Here is a 10467-nt window from a genome sequence, read left to right as displayed (position 1 = left end):
TGTCCTCTGATGAGAAGGAGAGTATTTCTTCTAAACTCCGCGGATTAAGGACTATCCACTTATCTTGTGCTTCCTTTTTAAAATTAAATATGTTTTTAACTCTTTTTCAAGATGTCTTTTAACATGTTTTATTAATCATTTGTTCATAAATAATTATACATGCATATATATATATATATATATATATATATATATATATATATATATATATATATATATATATATATATATATAATATTTACTTATTATTTTAACCTACAGGTAATAGTTTTGTATGCTTATGCAATTTTCGGAGTAGCAAATCATAATTACTGCTAGTCAAACGATTTGAACCCAGTTACAAAGTCAACTTTTAATCTCCAGTTTAGAATTCAACCTCCAAGTTGCCATCAATTAACGCGAGTTGAAGAAACTTTTAATTTAATATTATATCAAATCAAAGGACAGATACAGTAAGCCTAGTGTATATAGTGTTTAACAGCAGAGACTGGAACATCCTATTACGCATAAATTGATATCTTATAAATCATTATTGAGGCCCAAGAGAGTGATTACAAACTGTTTTTAATTTCAAAAATTTAATATTTTTACCTATATATTTTAGTCTTCCACGCTTACGCAATCTTCAGTGTAGAAAATGATGTTGTTGGTCGAAATCTGGCTGTACAACTTCGCTATCGCGTGGCAAAGTTTGTGACTTGAAATACTTTAAAAATACAATTTCATTCATTTGTGATATAACACAAGACAAATTTTTCGTATTCGTTTATATTAAATAGATATTTACACTTTGGTAACTTTTTGTTCTTTAAAATAAGATAAAGAAAATTTTTTTATTAATTTACTTTTTTTACAAGGTGATCATCACTTATCAAGGCTCGGAATCCACTCGAGGATAAGAGTTATAGCGTGTACAGCACGTTAGGGTTGAGATTTGATAGTCTTGCTTAAGGGGGCGGTTCATCAGGCATTTTTTATGTTGAACTTGAAGACAACCAGGCTGTATGTAGTAATGAACAGAGAATAAACCAGTTGGTCTGAACAATCGTGTCTTCGTAATGAATCTATTCATATGAATGAATACACGTTAGATTACTTCATATGAATGGATATTAGCAGCTTGCTAATTTTGATACTAAAGCATACTTTAAACTAGCAAGATACCTATCCCAGCGTTGCCCCGGTGGAATATAAAAATTACAAATTTGTTTAACTCTTTTCAACCACAAACAAGGAATGTTGCCACTTAGAACGTAAAGGCAACTATTAAGGAACGTGTCTAAAAAGGAATTACGGCGAGTTGGGCAGAGATATGTTTGTTCACATTACCTTTAAATCTATGTGGGTGAGTATAGTGAGGGAAACAAGAAACAGAAACTGAATTCCAAAGTCTAGGGAAGAAACTATTAGAGTAGAATGCTTTTCTCCATCTAGGGACCTCATCGGCGAATGACTAGGATTTTGCTTCCCCGTCTATACTAGGGACCTCATCGGTGAATGACCAGGATTTTGCTTCCCCGTCTATACTAGGGACATCAACGGTGAATGACTAGGATTTTGCTTCCCCGTCTATACTAACATGCAAATGTACTTTGAACAGACATCTCGCTGCTCAACTCCATACACTCGAAATCCGTGTCTATCTGGCTAAAGTTTTTAAACTCAACTTCACCCGTGTTCGTTCCTTTTTTATTAATTATTAAATCTTAAAACTTAAATGCTGTCAGATCAAAATTGAGATCCCCCTTTTGTTAATAAACAGTGCGTAATAGAACGATATAAAAGAAGGTTTTCCTAAACAAACTAACGAGAATTCTATGTCAATTGTAAGCTCGAAAAAATATCGATTATAATCTTATGCGTGACAAACCAACAAAATCCTATTCCAACATCAATTTTGATAACCAACGAAAATTGTATTCCAACATTAAATTCACCAACATCAACAACAAAATAATATTTTTACATCATACTCAACAAACAAAGTTTTTATTTTTAGAGTGTATTGAAATTTGAACAAATATAACACTGTAGAGACCAGTCAAAATGCAGATTAAAAATAAACAAATTTATTTATTTAGATTCTAATTTTCGACCCACATAAGAGTGTTTAATCAAAAACATGTACACAAGATTTTTACACGGAATGTAGTCACATAGTTGTAGTCTTCTCTTAAGATTAAGAATGTCTGTGTCTGATTCCAGTATGCACGTGTGACTTAGTAGTTAGGGGATTTTCCACCGTTTATATGCTTTTAGATTTGAAACTAGTTACAAATTCCAATTTTTAAATAAACACATATATTTAGTTAAATTTTAAATTCGAACCATCTAAGAGACTTCATAAAATACCAGAGAAAATTACAGCAAGATAAAAAGAAAATAAAACAGCGAAAATTATATTTTATGGTTAACGACAGCTGAAAATATTAGGGCGGTAAATCGGAATCGGAACACGGAATCTGAAAAATTGGCACTTTTGAGGATTATCGGAATCGCAAATTTTCGTGGTCATCGTCCGATGCCAAAAACGATTCTTTTTATTGTTTTTATTTGTGTGTTTTTTTAACTTCATTTTCATGGATCGTATTACTTATGCAATAACAAATTTATTTTTTGGATTTAATATTAACAGTAAAATTAAAATCTATAGATTAACTCCACATGTGTATTTGTACATTGGGAAAAAATATATGCCCATATTCCATGGGTTCTGCAGTAATTTGACACCCCTATAAAGCCCTATAAAAAACAATTCCATATTTAGAAATTAAAAAAAAAAAGAATCGGTAATTGTATCGAAATTGATAATTTAGAACAAAATGAGTAATTTTATCGAAATCAAAAAAAAAAAAAGGAATCGTCCCATCGCTGACTTCAATATTATGCTCAAGTAAACTCAAGAAAATTCATATTTCATACTCTATAAACCAATGTAACTTATATTCAAATCTGCAGTGTAAAGAAGAAAAATGAATTACTTGTTTCAGATCTATTTTTTACACCGTTTAGCTGATATTGTTGCGAAAACTATAAAATGTTATTTACCAACACGATACCTTATGGAAGTAAATGATGAAACTTTTGTAAAGCCGGCGGCAAAAACAGACGGATTTACTGTTTAATTGGAATCAATACGACAACGGCGAACGCTTTGGGGCAAAATAAATATTTATAGGACAGTGTGCAACTTCACCACACGTACAGACGTTAATATTTCAGAAATTATTTTCTTGGTTCGGAATAAAATTCTGCTCTATTAATATTCATTATATTCGTAATTGTTTTCTCACTTTAAAGGAGAATATACTATTTTAATATTTCTAGCAGTATTGAAAAAGTACTCATAAAAGAACACGTTAAAACTAGTTAATACACGGGGAAGGGTTGCCGCGATTTCCTTGACTGATTACTAACAGACTGCTCGGCGTTTTCCCATCGAAAAATACGCTTAAATATGATAGTTTTATAAATACAGATTTCATATTTAATAATAAAGAGCGAATTCTCTATTTATTATTATATTGTACCCAATAGTGATTTCCAAACTTACAGAACTAAAATATAACTTAGGTTCCGCCAGATTGAATAGAAACCAAAGACGTTTAGCCCTCGAGTGTTATCTGCTACCATATAACCTAAGAAGACATGGATACAAAAACTTTTAAAATTAACTCAGTCAAACATATAATTGTATATTTGCATATAATTGCATATTTGCGCATGCGTTGAGAATACAAATTTAGTCGACTAACGCAATGTTCTAATTCCAGTTATTTATTCACCTATTTTTATCGCCTGAAACCCAACTCGAATTTGCTCCACATGTCCAAATGATCCATATATCAGGTTTCATATTTGGAGACCAATTATTGGTAAAATTGAGAAAAATTATTTACTTGTTTTATTAGGATAGATCAAACTTCAAAATCTTTGGCGTTAACATAATATATATATATATATATATATATATGTATACATAATATATATATGTATACATAATATATATATATATATATGTATATAGTAGTTAGAAAATATAGTTAGAGAAATTAAGCTACACAGACGTTACAAGAATATCACATGGTTTACATAATGAAGCTCCACAAGGAGTAACATTAAAATTATTTTCGGCCGAACAAGTCCTATTTGCTACTTCGAAAGAAGGAGTTCCTACTTCTATATTACTCATGACAACAGTTTGAGCCTGTCGATATTTAACAGACTCCTTGGGTGATTAGCCATAGGGGAACTCACTAGTTCTGAAGACTGCCCATATATATATATATATATATATATATATATATATATATATATATATATATATATATATATGTGTGTGTGTGTGTGTGTGTGTGTGTATATATATATATATATATATGTATATATATATATATATATATATATATATATATATATATATATATATATAGGCAGTCCTCAGAACTGGTTTCAAATCTCAGAATATATATAGGTATATATGTGAGTGTGTGGGGTGTATGATTTCATATGTCCACTTAAAATGTAATATTTTGTCTCGAATTTCAGTATTTACTTCAATAATGCTCAATTCGTGAGTAGAGGTAGGTAGAAGTGTTCACTTCAGCCCAGCGAATGATATAAGGATGAAACGCGGCATTACATATAGTAGCAACATGCCATATCAATTAACGGAAATGCTTTTCCTAAGAAGAAGGGGACTTTTATAGTAATCCACCGACAGACTGTTCCGTTGTATCACAGCTCTTCAATGCAAAGAAATCTCGAAAGTATAAAACCGCTATGTAATACGTAACATTTACGTTTCTCCTCATTTATTTATCCTTCTTGCAAATCGATTTTTTTAACGATCTAACACGGCAATCACAACAATTCCTCAACAGAATTATTCGATTAGATATCTACCGCTACAGCTTAGCCTGAATATTATGATGGTCATTTCTGCAGACAAGTGGGGGATTAAATTTAGGGCTAGGGTTAGGGGAAGGCATTCTGATTATATAAACAAGTCTTATAGATTGATTTACCGTATTTTGTTTCTCCTAAAACATTGGCATCGGCATGAGGCGATTGTCAAAAAGGAATTGCTGATAAGATGAGCGTCGAACGGAGAAATTCAGTCGAAATCTCGGCCTTTCTTGCGCAAAATATCTGCGCATGATTAAGAATTGATTATATAATGTTATAAATTGAATTTTTAAAAAATTCTTAATGCTGCAATATTTTAACTTATAAATTTTTTATAATTTTACTAGAATATCTTGTCCCTTTTCTTTTCCAGTTTTAACAACGAGTCCTTTACTTTTCCATGTTTAAGCTTAATCATATTACTTTTCATGCTTGCATTTTTCTATGATCCATGATTTTTCCAGGCTTGCAATAGATTTCCTTGTTTTTGTTTAATTTCAGTCGTATTTTTTTGCCTCAATAAACACATATGTAATAACAATGTACGGCGCTCGTCTGCTTTCAATAAAATACCCCCAATTATCTCCCTTTTATGCTTTCATTCTCTATGTTTCACTTGTTACTTCTCTTTTCGAGACAGCAGTGAATTAGTAGCAATAGCGACGTGGTTGCTATGGAAACCAGTCATAAAAAGCGCCGCTCATCTCCTTATATTTTTTTACAATATTGAACACCAGAAAATCCATCATAACTTTTGTTTTACTGAACAAAAATTGCATGGTTTTTTTTTTCACAATGTAGTTCAGAAGAATTTTTTTTAATTCAATTTTCACCCCAAACAAGGCACAGTGCCACTTTGAAGCAGGGGCTAATATCAGGGACTTGATTAGCAGGGGCATTATGAAGGGAGATGAGTAGAAAGATGTTTGTTCACATTACACTTGAACTTCTGCATATCAGTACAGTTGGAAAAGCAGAATCCCGGAAGGGAGTTCTAAAGACCTGCAGTTCTGGGGAAGAAACTATTGGAGTAAAAGGCTTTCTTGCACCTAGGGATTTCTACTGTAAAAGGATGAGACTTAGTAGTTTGTCGGGTTTGTCGGGGGTAGTTACGTCGAGGAGGTACAAGTGTTTGCAGTTCGTCAGAGCATTCCCCATTAAAGTATTTGTAGAACAGGCAGAGGGATGCAACATCTCGTCGAAGGGCAGAGGCTGAAGCCTAGAGTACAGTTCAGGACCTATCAGGTTGGCGACTCTCTTTTGAACCCTGTCCAGGAGCGAGAGACAAGCAGCAGATGCACCAGCCCAGATGTGACAACAGTACTCCATACATGGCCGAATGGTGGCCTTATAGAGGCACAGGATACTGTTAGGCGTAAGTAGTTTTCTAGCACGGTAGAGAGAGCCCACCTTCCTTGCAGCAGCCTTGGCAATGCTCTCAATGTATCTATTCCAGTTCATATTCCCTGTAAACGTTAGGCCGAGGAGTTTAAAAGAAGTACTTTCAGGCAATGTGTTCTTGGCCGTTGCTATTGGTGGTAGAGAAGGTTTCTAGTAATTTTTGAAGGAAACAAGCTTAGTTTTAGCAGCATTGAATGTGACCATCCATTTTTGTCCCCATTCCACTACAGATTGGAGATCATCCTCTAGTGTTTCTGCCATTTCTTTAGATATGTGTTCATTTGTTTTCCCCTCATATCTGTTATAGAGAATGGTGTTATCGGCAAATATACCCATCTCCGAAACAATGTTTATAGATCTATAGACTGTAAGAATTGTTCGAAATTCGGTCGAAAAATGAGTGAGCGGTGAAGCTTTAAAGCAGTTCTAAATGACTAAAACTGCCACTTAACCATATATTCAAATACCGTAGTGTTTGAATGCTACCATAGCCTGTGTCACGCTTACATTCGAGTCGTTTAATTGTTATGTGCTTCCATTTCTTGTCATAAATAATTTTGTCAAGAATTCTTCATAAGTTTGGGTTTCGGTTCCGATTATAGTTCATGGCACTTAAGTCATCTATTTTTTATGAATAATTTTATCAAGAATTGTTCATAAGTTTTGGTTTCGACTATGGGTGAAAGAACTCAAGTTTTATCTATATATATATATATATATGCATTTTTGTTTTCATAAGCTCTTATTTCAGTTTCGATTCAAGCTAATGCACCCAAGCTATATGATATATATATATATTTTTGAAATCACAACTTTATAATATAAAAAATCGATAGAACATTGACTCTATAATAATATATACGAAATCTACAAGACTTAAAATATCATATTTAAGCGTACAACAAAAATCTACAATAATATCAGAGCGTCTCCATTTACACTGAACATCTAGAGAATATATTACATATGACTGAGTCTCCTGTGGAATTTCCACTGGTCCTGCCAGCTATTATTATTATTATTATTATTATTATTATTATTATTATTATTATTATTATTATTATTATTATTATTATTATTATTATTATTATTATTATTATTATTATTATAGATACTATAACAGATATGTAAAACTGGCCAAAAAATGGATAGAAAAAGTGTATAAAGCTACAATCATCAATCAGAATTAAAGAGAACAGAAAACAATAAAACTGGTAAACGTGACTCTCAAGGAAAGACTAGAATAGAAGAATGGAAAACTAAAATAGATGTTAGAAGCAAAAGGTGGAAGATTGCGACGGTAAAATACAAACCAAAGCAGTACAAATAAAACAAGACCCTTGAATAAGATGAGAGACAGTTTTATCAAAGCGTGAATGGGGAGAATAACATAAACGGAACAACCAGATCCAATAAAAAATGAAACACTTCAGTGGCAAAATATAGATACAACCTCAAGACCAAAGCAGAAATATCACAAGGCTGAAAGACATGAAAAATAAACTCCAGGAAGTTGTAGAATGAATAGAAGTAGAAATGATAAAGAAACACTCAAGAGCACCCTAAGGAAGATGTACAACGAGAAACTACGATGGAATACATACACGCTGGTTGAAAAAAAATACGTCCCTGCTTGATAGAGTGGTGCAAAAAGACGATGTATCTGCAAAAAAGAAGTACCATAATAAATAACCGAGAAAAAAAATAATAGAAAAATACATTTAAAAGAAAACTACTTCAAGCATCTACCGACCAATAACCTGCTTACCAAATCCTAACGAACAGATCTACCCCTCACTTTATAATCATTAACGACGTGTTGCCCGGAGTATACAAACATAAAAATCTATACACAAAATACAAAATCTATATACAAACATAAAAATCTATATACAAACATATATAAAAATCTATATAAAACATAAAAATTTCTATACAAGCATAAAAATCTATACACAAAATACAGAATCTATATACAAACATAAAAATGTCTATACAAGCATAAAAATCTATACGCAAAATACAAAATCTATATACAAACATAGAAATTTCTATACAAACATAAACATCTATACACAAAATACAAAATCTATATACAAACATAAAAATCTATATACAAACATATATAAAAATCTATATAAAACATAAAAAATTCTATACAAGCATAAAAATCTATACACAAAATACAAAATCTATATACAAACATAAAAATTTCTATACAAGCATAAAAATCTATACGCAAAATACAAAATCTATATACAAACATAAAAATTTCTGTACAAACATAAAAATTTCTATACAAACATAAAAATCTATATACAAACATAAAATTTACATCCAAACATATGAAAATCTATATACTAAAATTTAAAAATTTATATTGAAACATATACAAACCTATATACCAACATAAAAATCTATATATAAACATATAAAATATATATAGAAACATAAAAGGCTATATACAAACATATAAAAATATATATACAAACATATAAAATATATATATAAACATATATAAATTTATATGCAAACATATAAAAAAATCTATATTAATTTATTTATTGCGGACTATTATTCTCATCTTTATTAGTCGTTGTTTCACGACGTTTCAGCCAACTATTCTTCTGACCATCGTGGTGAGACGACAACTACGAATGGCAGTGATTGCTGAGAATGCAGTTAGGGGATTCGAAGTTCCTATCCGTCGCGGTTACTCCCTGACAAAGGTCACAGGAATAGTTGGCCGAAACGTCGTGAAAGAACAACTACTAAAGATAAGAATAATAGTCCGCAATAAATAAATTAATATAAATAATACTCATCTTAATAATGAATTCAAATTAAAATAATATATGTATAAAAATCTATATAAAAAACATAAAGATCTAAAGATATATAAAAATAATGGATGCTTCATAGAAATGGAAGTTAGCGAATATTTCAGCATATACACATTCAAGCAAGCATAGCACTAGATTTCAACATAAAATCGGTCCTAATATTTATCGCTTGTACACAATTTTACGTCGCATTACGTTCAGGCCATTAAACTGCGGTTTTAGAGATGAACTAAGAACCGTTATTGCTTTTTTGAACTTTTGAAACTATAAGCGTTTTTATGTCTTAGTACGTATTGGATATTTTACCTATTTTATTGATCAGCTTGTGAGCATCGATTCCTTTATAAAAGCATTTCCAAACACCAAAGAACGTCCGCGATTTAAATCACAGACTTTTCCCAGTCGACTAATTCGGTTAAAGGTTTCGGCGCCGCGGTTTAATCTTAATCTGTTGCGGACCTTTCCTTCCGACGAATATCGAAACGATGGAATGTGGAATGTGGAATAATATGGTTGGATGAAGAAGAAGAATTCTGATGAAAATGAAGACATTTTTCACTTTATTTCGTTGTCTAGTATACCTTAGCTTCTTACATTAAGTGGCCTTATGCCTTGTCTGGAAAAATTTCCATAAAAAACCACGACGTCGCTCGGAATAAAATGAGAATCACTGCTATATAGCTTCTGACTGCTTTACTCATCACGCCGTAAGACGCTACGTCGACATATTCGACTTCCTGCTTCCTGTATGCTATCCTTCGGTCATGAATTCCATGAGCGCTGTTTCTGACAAAGAGGGAAGAATTGCTGCTTTGTATGTCGGAACACTAATACTTATCGTTAGTTATTTTTTAACTTTGAAATTCTAATTTTTTTCTCTTTAACTTTTTGCGTTATTTTTTTATTGGAAATCGCTCCAGACAAAACATGAAACCATTTAATGTAAGCATTATATATATATATATAGCATAATCACGTTGACACACCGGTTCTCGTCAGATCACCGAAGTTAAGCAACGTTGAGCCTGGCTAATACCAGATGGGTGACCATTTGGGAATTCTAGGCGCTGTATGTGCTCTCCGCTTATCTCGGCATTGTTTCCAGTCGTCTTGTACCTCAACTTGCCACTGGTATGCAACAATGTTGACTCAGGAGAGGCGTGGTTAGAGGTTGCGCAAGTCTTGCCACACAAATTTCACGCGCAGGCACCCTTACAGTGGGTATCCATAGTCTGTCAAGACTGATGGAAGCCTTCATATATATATATATATATATATATATATATATATATATATATATATATATATATATATA

General features: G+C 31.9%; 1 pseudogene; it reads left to right on the top strand.

The window, feature by feature from the left end:
- The first annotated feature begins 10111 nt into the window (after nt 1–10111).
- Nucleotides 10112–10228, top strand: LOC145256568 (5S ribosomal RNA; annotated as a pseudogene).
- Nucleotides 10229–10467: the final 239 nt, after the last annotated feature.

Source organism: Euprymna scolopes, chromosome 32 (genome assembly GCF_053919585.1).
Source record: "Euprymna scolopes isolate OS-2025 chromosome 32, ASM5391958v1, whole genome shotgun sequence".
Taxonomy (NCBI): Eukaryota; Metazoa; Mollusca; class Cephalopoda; order Sepiida; family Sepiolidae; genus Euprymna; species Euprymna scolopes.
The sequence above is the reverse complement of the archived record's forward strand: the minus strand, read 5'-3'. Positions and strand labels throughout refer to the sequence as shown.